General features: G+C 43.9%; 1 non-coding gene across 1 annotated transcript; it reads right to left on the bottom strand.

Annotated features, from left to right (window-relative positions):
* Window positions 1-10,982: 10,982 nt before the first annotated feature.
* On the bottom strand, window positions 10,983-11,064 carry trnas-aga (transfer RNA serine (anticodon AGA)). Its single transcript has one exon. It is a non-coding gene; the product is annotated as a tRNA-Ser (tRNA).
* Between the last annotated feature and the right edge of the window lie 1,996 nt (window positions 11,065-13,060).

Below are 13,060 nucleotides of genomic sequence, written 5' to 3'. Positions count from 1 at the left end.
AATGCTCTGACCATTTGAGACACAGCAACTGGCAGCAAAATTGTGCGTGTACACATCCAAACCCACAGTGCTCGATAGGATGTGGACAGCAGTAGTTCTCATTATTTTAAGAATCAGTTGCTCATGTTCCCGTGTTTATCGCAGAGAGGGTGAGAGACCCGAGGAGAAACAAACACACCCATAAAGCAATATCAGGACCTGTGTAGTTCTGTCATAAAAAGCTGCTTGCAGTTGTTCTATTGCAAAGTTGAGTTTCAAACCAACGACGCAATAGAGACTGGACCCTAAACCCAGCACATTAAACCTCTCAGGATTAGTGGTGCTGGAAGAGCACAGCAGTTCAGGCAGCATCCGAGGAGCAGTAAAATCGACGTTTCAGGCGAAAGCCCTTCATCAGGAATACAGGGTTTCGCCCGAAACGTCGATTTTACTGCTTCTCGGAGGCTGCCTGAACTGCTGCGCTCTTCAGCACCACTAATCCTCAATCTTGTCTCCAGCATCTGCATTCATTGTTTTTACCTACATTAAACCACTCAGCGACACTCCCTGACGATAACTAAGCGCCAAACCTGTCAAGATTAATTTTCGGCATCGCCTCACTTCAGGCAATTTCCCCTAGCACTTTCTATGAATACCTTCGCATAATTAAAAAAATACTTACAACTATTAGAAATTTTGCACGGTGTGGACATTAGTGAGAAGCTGAATATTCTTCGACAGTTTTCCCCGGAGCTTCAGGCCTGAGGGATGTCCTTAGAAAAGTTTACAAAATCATGAGGTAGACGAGCAGAGAACATCGTCAATCTACACTTTCTCAGAAGTCACGTGAGTTTAAAGCGAGATAGCATAGGTTTAATGTGAGAGCAGTACAATTTGAAAGGATGTGAGCGACACTTGTTTTTAATACAGACATTTTTGTGCGTGTGGAATAAATTGCCACATTTAGTGGCAGAGTTTGGTGCACTCACAACACTTCAAAGGCATGTAAATGGGTATGCATACAGGAAGTGTTCGGAGATATAAGGGACAAATATTGGCAAATATGTTTCGATTAGTTACGGTCATCTGTTCAGCAGGTGCACGTTGGATAGGAAGGTTTGCTTCCGTGATCAGCAATTCTGTGACACTCCAGTACCTGACAACAGTTTGAATAGACCACTTGCAAAAACGCATGCTGTTTGTTACTAAGTCAGCGTGTTTGAATTTTATTTTTTCTTGAGGCGTAATGTTTTGAAATGACACAGAGAGGAATGTTTTCCAGACATTTACAGACAATGACCATTCTCCTTGTTACATTCCCAAGTTCTCCATCAAATAATTTCGTTGACTAAAAAAAACCTCACAAATGGTGTTATCCCCTCAACTCTCCAGTGAATCCAAAAATTGACAGCTCTTAACGTGGACAAGGTGCAGAACTCAAAAGGTAGAGTCATTATTAGACACAGAAACTCATTACTTCTGTCTGTGAGGAAGTGCGAGACGTGTATGTCAAGAACTGCTCACACAAATACCACCGAAGCAATTCCTAACGGAGCTTCCCGACATCCTGGAGATTTAGTGCATTGACAAGTAACAGAAAGTGCTCAAGTAACATAAAACAAAACAGAAAAATGTACCATACAAAGTGAATATTACCAATTATATTCTCGATTAAATTAGGTCAACAATACGTTGGTGCCTCCATCTGATCGAGCGAGCCAATCTCCAGCCTCCCTCACCAGGACAGTAATGAAGGAAATGAGAGAAATATAACAAAGTTTCACGTTGCGGTTGCCCACATTTTAGCAACAACAACAAAAAACGAGGGAGCAGATTCAGTGCAGGATCTGGCTTCACAACAGCGGTGAAATAACGACGTCCACTCACTTTCAGGGAAAGCTGTGAACAACTCACATTGTCCAGAACATGTATACACAGCGCAGGCTGTTTAGTTCCCATATTCTACTGCTGCCCCGACGTTCATACGAAAATGTACCTTTCAAAGAGAGCGTTAGTAGCTGTGGAATGACAGTGGCAGCTGTTTCCCCTCGCTCTTACTGCCGCCCTTGGTAGTGTAGAGGCTGGTATTCTCATCTTACACGCGGAAGTTGAGTGTGCAATTCTCTGTTGTGGAAAAGCGGAGTGTTTTGGAGCAGAAAGATGTGAAGTTCGGATGCTTCTGGAGTTCTTGTTGAAAAGTTCGGTGACGCGAGGAAGATGGTTTGCAGACTTTTCCTCGCCTGTCTGGGTGACATTCTCAGCGCTGCAGAGGTTCCTGTGAAGCGCTGCTCTCATGTTTTGGTTCGAATTCATTTGGTTTCATTCCCGCTGCTTCCGTTTGTTGTGATTGCAGATTGGGTCCAACGGATGGAATCCGTGGATGAGTGCCCTGCTTCCAGGATTTTCTGGCTGTCTTCTGCTTGCCCTGTCCTATTATTGTTGTGCTATTCTCATCGAATGTGTGGCCCTTGCCGTTTGTACGTGTTGCTACTAGGGACTGCTAGACTGACGCTCACACAAATTATTTGCCAAGAACCAATATCCATACACCTTCATTCGCAGATGCATGGCACACGAAGTTCGCAAGGAGGATATGCTTTGAGGTAATTTTTAAATCATGCTTCCCTGTATTAAAAACAAATTCTGGAAAACGATATCCAGACTCCTCCGAGCACTCGGTCTTATGACAGCACAGAAACCGAGAGCCTCACTCAGACAACAACTCATGAGAAAACAAGGCCCAATACGCATCATGTGCAGGTCAAACGTCGTTGACGAGATTCCACGCTGCGATTGCACGAAACACGACATAGGAGAAAGAGGCTGACAACTAGAGAGCTGCACTCATAATTTCATCTGGACTGTAAACGCCTCGGACAGCTGTTCCTTGCAGTTATGCACAGAATATTGAATGTCTCTGATTCCAGGGCTTAGAACTCGGATGATATGACCGTCTGCAACACTGGTCACTTCCTTGTGTGAGGTAACTCCTGATGGAACACATGTAACACTCTATTGCTCATTGAGAAATATATTCAAAATAGGAGCTCATAGCAGCATTTCTGTTGTCTTTCTGGTGCTGTCCCTGACATGCCCTGTGGCACTGTACTTATTCTGTGTTTCCTGAGGGTTCGGCACATGCTTCCACGATCGTATTATGGGCAGTAATCTGCATTTTCGCTTCAATAACGGGTGTGTGAAGCGGAGGTCCACCATTCTCGATGCTATTGTTCTCTTCTTATGCGCAACTGCAATACAGTAAAGGATCAATTAATATTGTAAGATGATACACAGAGGCCTGTGAAATATCGAAGTTTTAATGACATTTATGCAATGGTTAGAGATGACCTTGATTCAGGAAATAACGATGTAAAGTCTGTTTGGCTGGAGTTGAGGAACAGTGAGGAATGAACTCACAAGCATGTGTAGTTTACAAGCCCACTCGCAGTAACCACAAAGCGAAATAAATCATACAAGGAAAAAAAAATTGAGTGTGAGTGACAAAAATGGCAATAGTCATGCGTGATCTTAACTTCCCATCTAAAACTCTCGGTTCCATTGTAAAAACGTTTGGAGAACCATAATCAAAAAAATCCCACATGTCCCATAAAACATCACGAGGGATATCTTGGTAATTGATTACTCTACTGGTGACTTAATTTTCTTATTTTCTTGGAAACCATCTCTTTAATTGTGAGCATCAAGAAAGGCTTTCTTTTGCCAGCAAGAAATAAATATGTGATTAACCTTTGTTCGTTTCATGTATAAGAACACTGTGACTCCTCTGCACTGCACATCTTTTGCGTTTCTATCGATTTTAATAGTAGCGTGTCTTTTGATTCTTCCCAACAAAATATATGACCTCGCATTCCCGACATGAAGCTGCATCTGCCAAGAATACTCCAATTGTTGGAAGGAATCCTGAGGAACAGAATGTACATGTATTTGGAAAGACAAGGACTGATTCGGGACAGTTAACATGGCTTTGTGCGTGGGAAATCATGTCTCACAAATTTGATTGAGTTTTTTGAAGAAGTAACAAAGAAGATTGATGAGAGTAGAGCAGTAAATGTGATCTATATGGACTTCAGAAAGGCGTTCAACAATGTTCCCCATGGGAGACTGATTGGCAAGGTTAGATCTCATGTAATAGCAGTGGACCTAACACCGACCCTTGTAGTACGCCGCCAGTACCTGGACACCAAGAAGAACTACAACAATGTTTTCTATTGGCAAGCCAATTTCTGAACAAAGCTGCAATCTCTCCCACAATTCCATTCCACTGCATTTTGTGTAATATCCTACTGTGGGGAACCTTATCGAACAACTTTCTGAAACCCATATACACCACATCAACTGGTTTACTGTCATCTCCCTGTTTGGTCACTTTGTCAAAAAAGTCAAGAAGATTCGTTCGGCAAGGCCTACCCATCACAAAACCGTGCTGACTGTCCCTGATCAGATTATTCTTTTTAAGATGGTCATAAATCCTATCTATAATAACCTTTTCCAACACATTACCAACAACTGCAGTGAGACTCAATGGTCTGTAATTACCAAGGTTGTCTCTACGACACTTTTTGAACACGGGAACAACATATGCTATGCTCCATTCCACAGGCACTATTCCTGTAGACAACGATGATTTAACGATCGCCGCCAAAGGCTAATCAATCTCTTCCCTTGCTTCCCAGAGGATCCTAGGACAGATCCCATCCGGCCCAGGGGACTTGTCTGTTATCTCACTCTCCAGTATTTCTATCATCTAATCCTTGTGAACCTCAATCTCTACTAGTCCAGACGCAAGTATCTCTGTACCTTACTCGCCAACATTTTCATTTTCTATAGCGAACACTGTCGAAAAATATTTATTTAGCGCTTCCCCTATCTCCTCTGACTCCACACACAACTTCCCACTATTATCCTTGATTGTCCCAAATTTAACTCTCGTCATTCTTTTATTCCTGACATACCTATGGAAAGCCTTAGGGTTAACCCTGATCCTATCTGCCAACAACTTCTCATGTCTCGTCTTGGCTCTTCTCAGCTCTCTTTATCCGTCTTTCCTGATATCGTTGGAACCCTCGAGCGCTCTAACTGAGTTTTCACATTTTGTCCTAACATAAGACGTCTTGTTCTTCTTGACCAGGGATTCCACTTCCTTAGTAAACCACGGCTCACGCGTTCTATATCTTCCTACTTGCCTGACAGGTACATACTTATCTAGGACACACAGGAGCTTTTCCTTGAATAAGCTCAACATTTTTAATGTGCTCACCCCCTGCAGTTTCCTACCACATTCTACGCTTCCTAAATCTCACCTCGATACATCGTAATTTCCCTTCCACCAGATGAAACCCTTGCTCCGTGGAGTACACCTATCCCTTTCAATCACGAAAGTAAACCTGAGAGAATTGTGATCGCTGTCTCCAAAGTGCTCACCTACTTCCGAATCTAAAACCTGGCGAGGCTCGTTTCCCAAGTCTAATCAAATTACCGGCCTGGTTTGCAAAATAGGTTTTCTGAACTTTGAGCGAAAACGGTTCCAGCAGGAAAGCATTCATAACGTAGCCAGCAGGATTCGAACCTGCATGGGGAAATCGCAATGGATTTCTGATCCACCGCCTTTACCACTCGACTACAGACAGCGCAGCATGTTTGAGCAATGACCAAATCAGTCGTGATCTCATTGAAAGCTCTTGCTGACTTGAGCTAAATGCTTCCATCTCCTTTCATACCTTTGCTGTCATTTGTAAGGTGCGAGACACCAATGTAAAAGAAGGAAAGCACAAAGGTAGGAAAAGATATTTGCAGCCAAACTGAGTCAGAATTATTTATTGAAAGGAAAATCACACTTGGCAATTTGCTAGATCTCTTTGCGAACATGACCAGCAGAGGTTAGCAAGGGAGCTATTGATCTGAGTATTCTTGGACCTGAAGCAAACAAAGGTTAGTGACATATTCATTTCTTTTTCTGGCGAACGAAATGTTCTTTCCTGATGGTTACAATGAAAGAGACGGTTCCCAATAAAAGACAAAGATTCAGTCACATCTAGATATATTTCAATGTGACACGATTCATTTTCCGTCCCAAATTACCCCAGAGATGGAGAGGGTGAGTTACTTTTCTTCACTCTTCAACTCCTCAGCACGGAGGTACAGACATGAAACCGCTAGAGATGGAGTACTTGAATTGGGAACCAGCGACACTGAAGGAACTAGGCAAAAGTGAGGACTGCAGATGCTGGAAACCAGATTTTAGATCAGAGTGATGCTGGAAAAGCACAGCAGGTCAGGCAGCATCCGAAGAGCAGGCAAGTCGACGTTTCTGTTGCCAGTCCTGCTGCGTTCCTCAAACAATTTTCGTTTTTGGCTCAGATTTCCAGAAGCTGCAGCTATTTGTTTTATGTTAACCTTCATAATGTTTTGGACAAAACCAATGACCTGCCAGCATCGGAAAATCGGCAGAAGTACTGATACACCGATATGTTTGCTGAACAATACAACCATTCCATGAGCGGGAATACGATCCGGGCCACGGTGCTGAGAGTACCGAATCCTCACAAATAAATAACAAGACAAGGCGATAGATACTATAGTATTTGGTGTAAATAAAACACCCTTTCTGAACATTTTCGTGGCAGATTATTTTCAACTTGTCTTCGAAGGTTTACAAAGTGGGAAAAGGCCATTCCGTCCGTGTGCATTGCGGCTAATCAGAGAGCCATCTATTCTAGTCGCAGTTTCCAACTTTAGCTCAAAGTCTCGTGTGTTCTAATGTTTCCAGGGCAAATGTCAATGAGGTTATCCTATGTTCTTAAATGGCACAATAACGGGGCAGAAGTATGACACTTCCACAACGAATTGTAAGTCTTTTGAGGAACTCATGCTCATTTTCACCCACAGAGGGAGACACACAGTAAGATACCCCCAAACTGACGGAGGTGTCCGTTGTGGAGAGTTGGAATTTGAAATGGACAACAGGACAAATGCAAGTTTTAAATGCGGAAGCACAGAGGCGACGTCCCGCCAGGACTTCACAGGGGAGCGTCAGTTTTAGCTGTCAGAACGTAGACCACGGTTAAAGCGAAACAAGTCAGACGTGTTATCCATTACGCCACTGGCCCAAGAGACAAGCCTGCACTTGGCAGAATGTCGATATGTAATGCCATGGACTTTCACGGAATCAGAATTAAAAAGGTGAACAAGCAGCGAAGATAATCACCAACATTGCTTCACTTCGAAGTTTCCAATTTGTGAAGCAGTGCCTTTCACTGGCAAAGGAGAAACATTTGTCCTCAGCTGCCTGCTTCAGGGTCGCCTCCTTCTCTGCTGGAAGTTTCCATCGTTTTATTCACAGTCACGACGCGATTTCATGATCCACTCCAGTGAAACAGTGTCATGGTGTCGTCCAAGCAAGACCCTGCAGATACTCAGCGAGAGACATCCGGTCATTTCGAGCTCTGGATGTGGAATTAGACGAGATGCGTGACACCTTTTATTGGCGCCACCACTTCACTGCAAATTAGCGGCTCAAAACGAGCCGTTGTTGCATCAGCTTGATTTGTACCTTCCTCTAGTGCTTTTGCTAAACAACATCAGATAGATCCCATCCGGCCCAGCTGACTTATCTATTTTCACACTCTGCAGTATGTTGTGGTACTGTTCGCCCAGTTGGAAGTTTTTGTTGCAAACGTTTCGTCCCCTGGCTAGGGGACATCATCAGTGCTTGGGAGCCTCCTGCGAAGCGCTTCTTTGATGTTTCCTCTGGTGTTTATAGTGGTCTATCCCTGCCGCTTCCGTTTGTCAGTTTCAGCTGTCCGCTGTAGTAGTTGGTATATTGGGTCCAGGTCGATGTGTTTGTTGATGGAGTTTGTGGATGAATGCCATGCCTCTAGGAATTCCCTGGCTGTTCTATGTCTGGCTTGCCCTATGATAGTAGTGTTGTCCCAGTCGAATTCATGTTGCTTGTTGTCTGCGTGTGTGGCTACTAAGGATATCTGGTCGTGTCGTTTCGTGGCTAGTTGATGTTCATGCATGCGGATTGTTAGCTGTCTTCCTGTTTGTCCTATATCGTGTTTTGTGCAATCCTTGCATGGTATTTTGTACACTACATTAGTTTTGCTCATGTTGGGTATCGGGTCTTAAACTACTGGACTTGTGCCTCACAACACATTTCACATTCAACAACCAGACATACGAACAAATCAACCACCCATGGGATCACCAATCTCGGGACTCATAGCAGAGGCAGTTATGCAAAGGTGAGAACAAACAGTCCTACCACACTTTCAACCTAAACTCTGGGTCAGATACGTCGATGACACGTTTGTAATCATTAAAAACACGGTAATAGAAAAAAAAAACACACCGGATCATCAACGCCACACTCACAGGAATCCGATTCACGAGAGAAGAAGAAAAGGATAGCCAACTCCCATTCCGAGACGTGATGGAACAGAGAACACCGATTGGAGAATCCCCTACAAGGTATACAGGAAAGCCACACACACAGACGAAGTCCTAAACTATGAAAGTAACCACCCCAACACACACAAACGAAGCTGCATCAGGACACTATTCAAAAGGGCCACAACACACTGCAGTACACCAGAACTGCAAAAAGAAGAAGAGGAACACCTATACAAGGTATTCGCCAAAAACGGATACCCGCTCAAATTCATCAACAGATGCCTAAGAGAATGACCACGGAACGAGGACATACCACAACCAAAAGGACTAGCCACACTACCATACATCAGGAACATCTCAGAACTGACAGCCAGACTACTGCGACCTAGGACTCATAACGGCACACAAACCAACAGCCACGCACAGACAACAACTCAACAGAACGAAGGACCCGATACCCAACATGAGCAAAACTAATGTAGTGTACAAAATACCATGCAAGGACTGCACAAAACACGATATAGGACAAACAGGAAGACAGCTAACAATCCGCATACATGAACATCAACTAGCCACGAAACGACACAACCAGCTATCCTTAGTAGCCACACACGCAGGCAACCAGCAACATGAATTCGACTGGGACAACACTACTATCATAGGGCAAGCCAGACAGAGAACAGCCAGGGAATTCCTAGATGCATGGCATTCATCCACAAACTCCATCAACAAACACATCGACCTGGACCCAATATACCAACCACTACAGCGGACAGCTAAAACTGACAACCGGAAGCGGCAGGGACAGACCACTATAAACAACGGAGGAAACATCAAAGAAGCGCTTCGCAGGAGGCTCCCAAGCACTGATGATGTCACCTAGCCAGGAGACGAAACGTTTGCAACAATAATTTCCAGCTCGGCGAACAGAACCACAACAACGAGCACCCGAGCTACAAATCTTCGCACGAACTTTGAACTCTGCAGTATTTCGAATATCTCTTCCTTGTGAACCTCAATCTCTTCTAGTCGAGACGCAAGTATCTCTATACCTTCCTGGCCAACATTTTCATTTTCAATAGCGAATACTGTCGAAAAATATTTATTTAGTTCTTCTCCTATCTCCTCTGACTCCACACACACTTCCCACTATTATCCTTGATTGTCCCAAATGTAACTCTCGTCATTCTTTCATTCCTGGCATACCTATGGAAAGCCTTAGGGTTAACCCTGAACCTATCTGCCAACAACTTCTCATGTCTCCTCCTGGCTCTTCTCAGCTCTCTTTATAGGTCTTTCCTAATATCGTTGGAACCCTCGAGCGCTCTCACTGAGTTTTCACATTTTATCCTAACATTAGACTTCTTGGTCTTCTTGACCAGGGATTCCTCTTCCTTAGTAAACCACGGCTCACGCGTTCTATATCTTCCTCCTTGCCTGACAGGCACATAATTTTCTAGGACACACAGGAGCTTTTCATTGAATAAGCTCCACATTTTAATGTGCTCACCCCCTGCAGTTTCCTACCACATTCTACGCTTCCTAAATCTTACCTCATTGCATCGTAATTTCCCTTCCACCAGCTGAACCTTTTGCTCCGTGGAGTACACCTATCCCTTTCAATCATGAAAGTAAACCTGAGAGAAGTGTGATCGCTGTCCCCAAAGTGCTCACCTACTTCCGAATCTAAAACCTAGCCAGGCTCGTTCCCCAGTACTAAATCGAAAGTGGCTTTGTCCCTTGAAGGCATGTCTACATACTGAGTCAGGAAGCCCTCCTGCACACACTGGGCAAAAACTGACCCATCTATTGTACTCGTATGTCGTGATCCCAGTCAATATTTGGATTTTTTCTTGAGTGTTCCAGAGTTTTTCATTGTACCAGAGTCCAGATGAAGTTTGCATTCCTCACGTACGTGAGCGAGAATTCTTTCAATGTCTCAGATCAGTTCCTGTCCCGAGAACATCAGAGTCAATGTCCCGTCCTCGACTCGGTCCGACAGTTCACACTTCTTCATCCTCCTCTGATTCCATTTCCCAAAGAGTTTCTCAAGATTTCCAAAGCTGCAGCCTAAATTATATGGTTTGCTTCTTAAACATTTTTCCAACTGCGAACTGAAAATATTTTCACAGTATCGCTTCACAATCCTCTGGCTTGCACCATGTCCAGGGAGAAGAAGTCCCGTTTGGTGGAGAGATTCCCGAGGCTGGTGAGTTTCACTTTGGAACAAAGATGGTTAAGTGGCAATTTCCTGCGGTTGTTTGTAATGACCGGAGAGGGAGCGGTGGGGAATGAGCACTTTGACGAGCAGGAGGAAGTGTTGCCACTGACCCGAGTCAGAGAACAGAGGACAGGGATTAAAGGAATCTAATGAAAAGCAGCACTTCTGCTTAGGTCGTTCAATAAAAACTGCAGAAACCCGTTGTGTCGAGCAGTGTATCTGGAAAGAGAAACAGAGATAATGATTTAAATATGGAACGTTTCTGATGAAGAACTCGAGTTTCCCAAGTCTAATCAAATTACTGGCCTGGTTTGCAAAATAGCTTTTTTGAACTTTGTTCGAAAATTATTCCAGCAGGAAAGTAATCGTACGTAGTCAGCAGGATCCGAACCTACGTGGGGAAACCCCAATGGATTTCTAATCCATCGCCTTAACCACTCGGCCATGACTACAGACAGCGCAGTAGGCTTGAGAATTGACTAAATCAGCCGTGATCTCATTGAAAGCTCTCGCTGACTTGATGAGCTGAATGCTTCCATCTCCTTTCATACCTTTGCTGTCATTTGTAAGGTGCGAGACACCAATGTAAAAGAAGAAAAGCACAAAGGTAGGAAAAGATATTTGCAGCCAAACTGAGTCAAAATTATTTATTGAAAGGAAAATTGCACTTGGCAATTTGCTAGATCTCTTTGCGAACATGACCAGCAGAGGCAAGCAAGGGAGCTATTGGTCTGAGTATTCTTGGACCTGAAGCAAACAAATAGTGACATATTTATTTCTTTTTCTGGCGAACGAAATGTTCTTTCCTGATGGTTACAATGTAAGAGATGGTTCCCAATAAAAGACAAACATTAAGTCGCATCTCGATATATTTCAATGTGACACGATTCATTTTCAGTCCCTAATTACCCCAGAGATGGAGAGGGTGAGTTACTTTTCTTCACTCTTCAAATCCTCAGCACGGAGGTACAGACATGAAACCGCTAGAGATGGAGTACTTGAATTGGGAACCAGCGACACTGAAGGAACTAGGTAAAAGTGAGGACTACAGATGCTGGAAACCTGATTTTAGATCAGAGTGATACTGGAAAAGCACAGCAGGTCAGGTAGCATCCGATGAGCAGGAAAGTCGACGTTTCTGTTGCCAGTCTTGCTGCGTTCCGCAAACAATTTTCGTTTTTGGCTCAGATTTCCAGCTCTGCAGCTATTTGTTTTATGTTAACCTTCATAATGTTTTGGACAAAACCAATGACCTGCCAGCATCGGAAAATCGGCAGAAGTACTGGTACACCGATATGTTTGCTGAACAATACAACCATTCCATGAGCGGGAATACGATCCGGGCCACGGTGCTGAGAGTACCGAATCCTCACAAGTAAATCCTCACACGAACATTTTCGTTGCAGATTATTTTCAACTTGTCTTCGAAGGTTTACAAAGTGGGAAAAGACCATTCCGCCCATTGTGCATTGCGGCTAATCAGAGAGCCGTCTATTCTAGTCGCAGTTTCCAACTTTGGCCCAAAGTCTGGTCATGGTGTCATGCAGAAACTCAGCGAGTTCACTCAGACATTTTTGTGTGTGCAGAATGATTTGCCACATTTAATGCAAATTCAATGGCATCCCGAATGGATATATACACAGGAAGCGTTCGGAGAGATAAGGAACACATTTTGGCAAATATGGTTCAATTAATTTCGGTTATCTGTTCAGCAGGGACATGTTCGATAGTAGGGTATTTTTCCGTGCTCGGCATCGTTGATGTGCTCCCGCAGCTGACACTAGTTTTAATGGACCATTTGCAAAAAATGCACTCTGTTTGTTAGGCAGTAAGCGCGTTTGCCTTTCTTTCTGGAGGGTGGATGGGACGAGTTGACCCAGCGATGAGGGTCTTTCCGGACTTTTGCTGCCAATGACCATTCGTTTGGCATCTTCCCAACTTTGTCATCAAAGAGTTTGGCTGAAGAATAATACCGCACGGATAATGTTACCCCCCTCAGCTCTCCAACGAATCCAGAAACTGACAGCTCTTCATGTGGAACAGAAGCAAAACAGAAAGGGTGGACCGTTGTCAGACACACCGAAGCATGCATGCTGCCTTTGTTACAGTGCAATCCGATTATGTCATGAACTGCTCAGAGAAACGGCAGCGAGGCAATTCAGGACATACTGGAGATTTAGTGCATTGCCAAGTCACAGGAAGTGCTCAACAAACATAAAACAAAACGGAACAGCAATAATCCATGAAACATGAAGTTTACCAATTGCACTCGTGATGAAATTAGGTCAACAATGCGCTGATGACTCCATCTGATCGAGAGGACCAATCGCCACCCCCCTTCACCAGGACAGTAATGAAGGAAATGCGAGAAATGCAAAAAACATTTCTCATCGCGATTGCCAACCTTTTCGCCACTGCAACAACAAAAACGGCGAGCAGATACAATGC

This window comes from Chiloscyllium plagiosum, unplaced genomic scaffold (assembly GCF_037043375.1).
Source record: "Chiloscyllium plagiosum isolate Xiang-an unplaced genomic scaffold, Cpla_swu_hap1 HiC_scaffold_40, whole genome shotgun sequence".
Taxonomy (NCBI): domain Eukaryota; kingdom Metazoa; phylum Chordata; class Chondrichthyes; order Orectolobiformes; family Hemiscylliidae; genus Chiloscyllium; species Chiloscyllium plagiosum.
The sequence above is the reverse complement of the archived record's forward strand: the minus strand, read 5'-3'. Positions and strand labels throughout refer to the sequence as shown.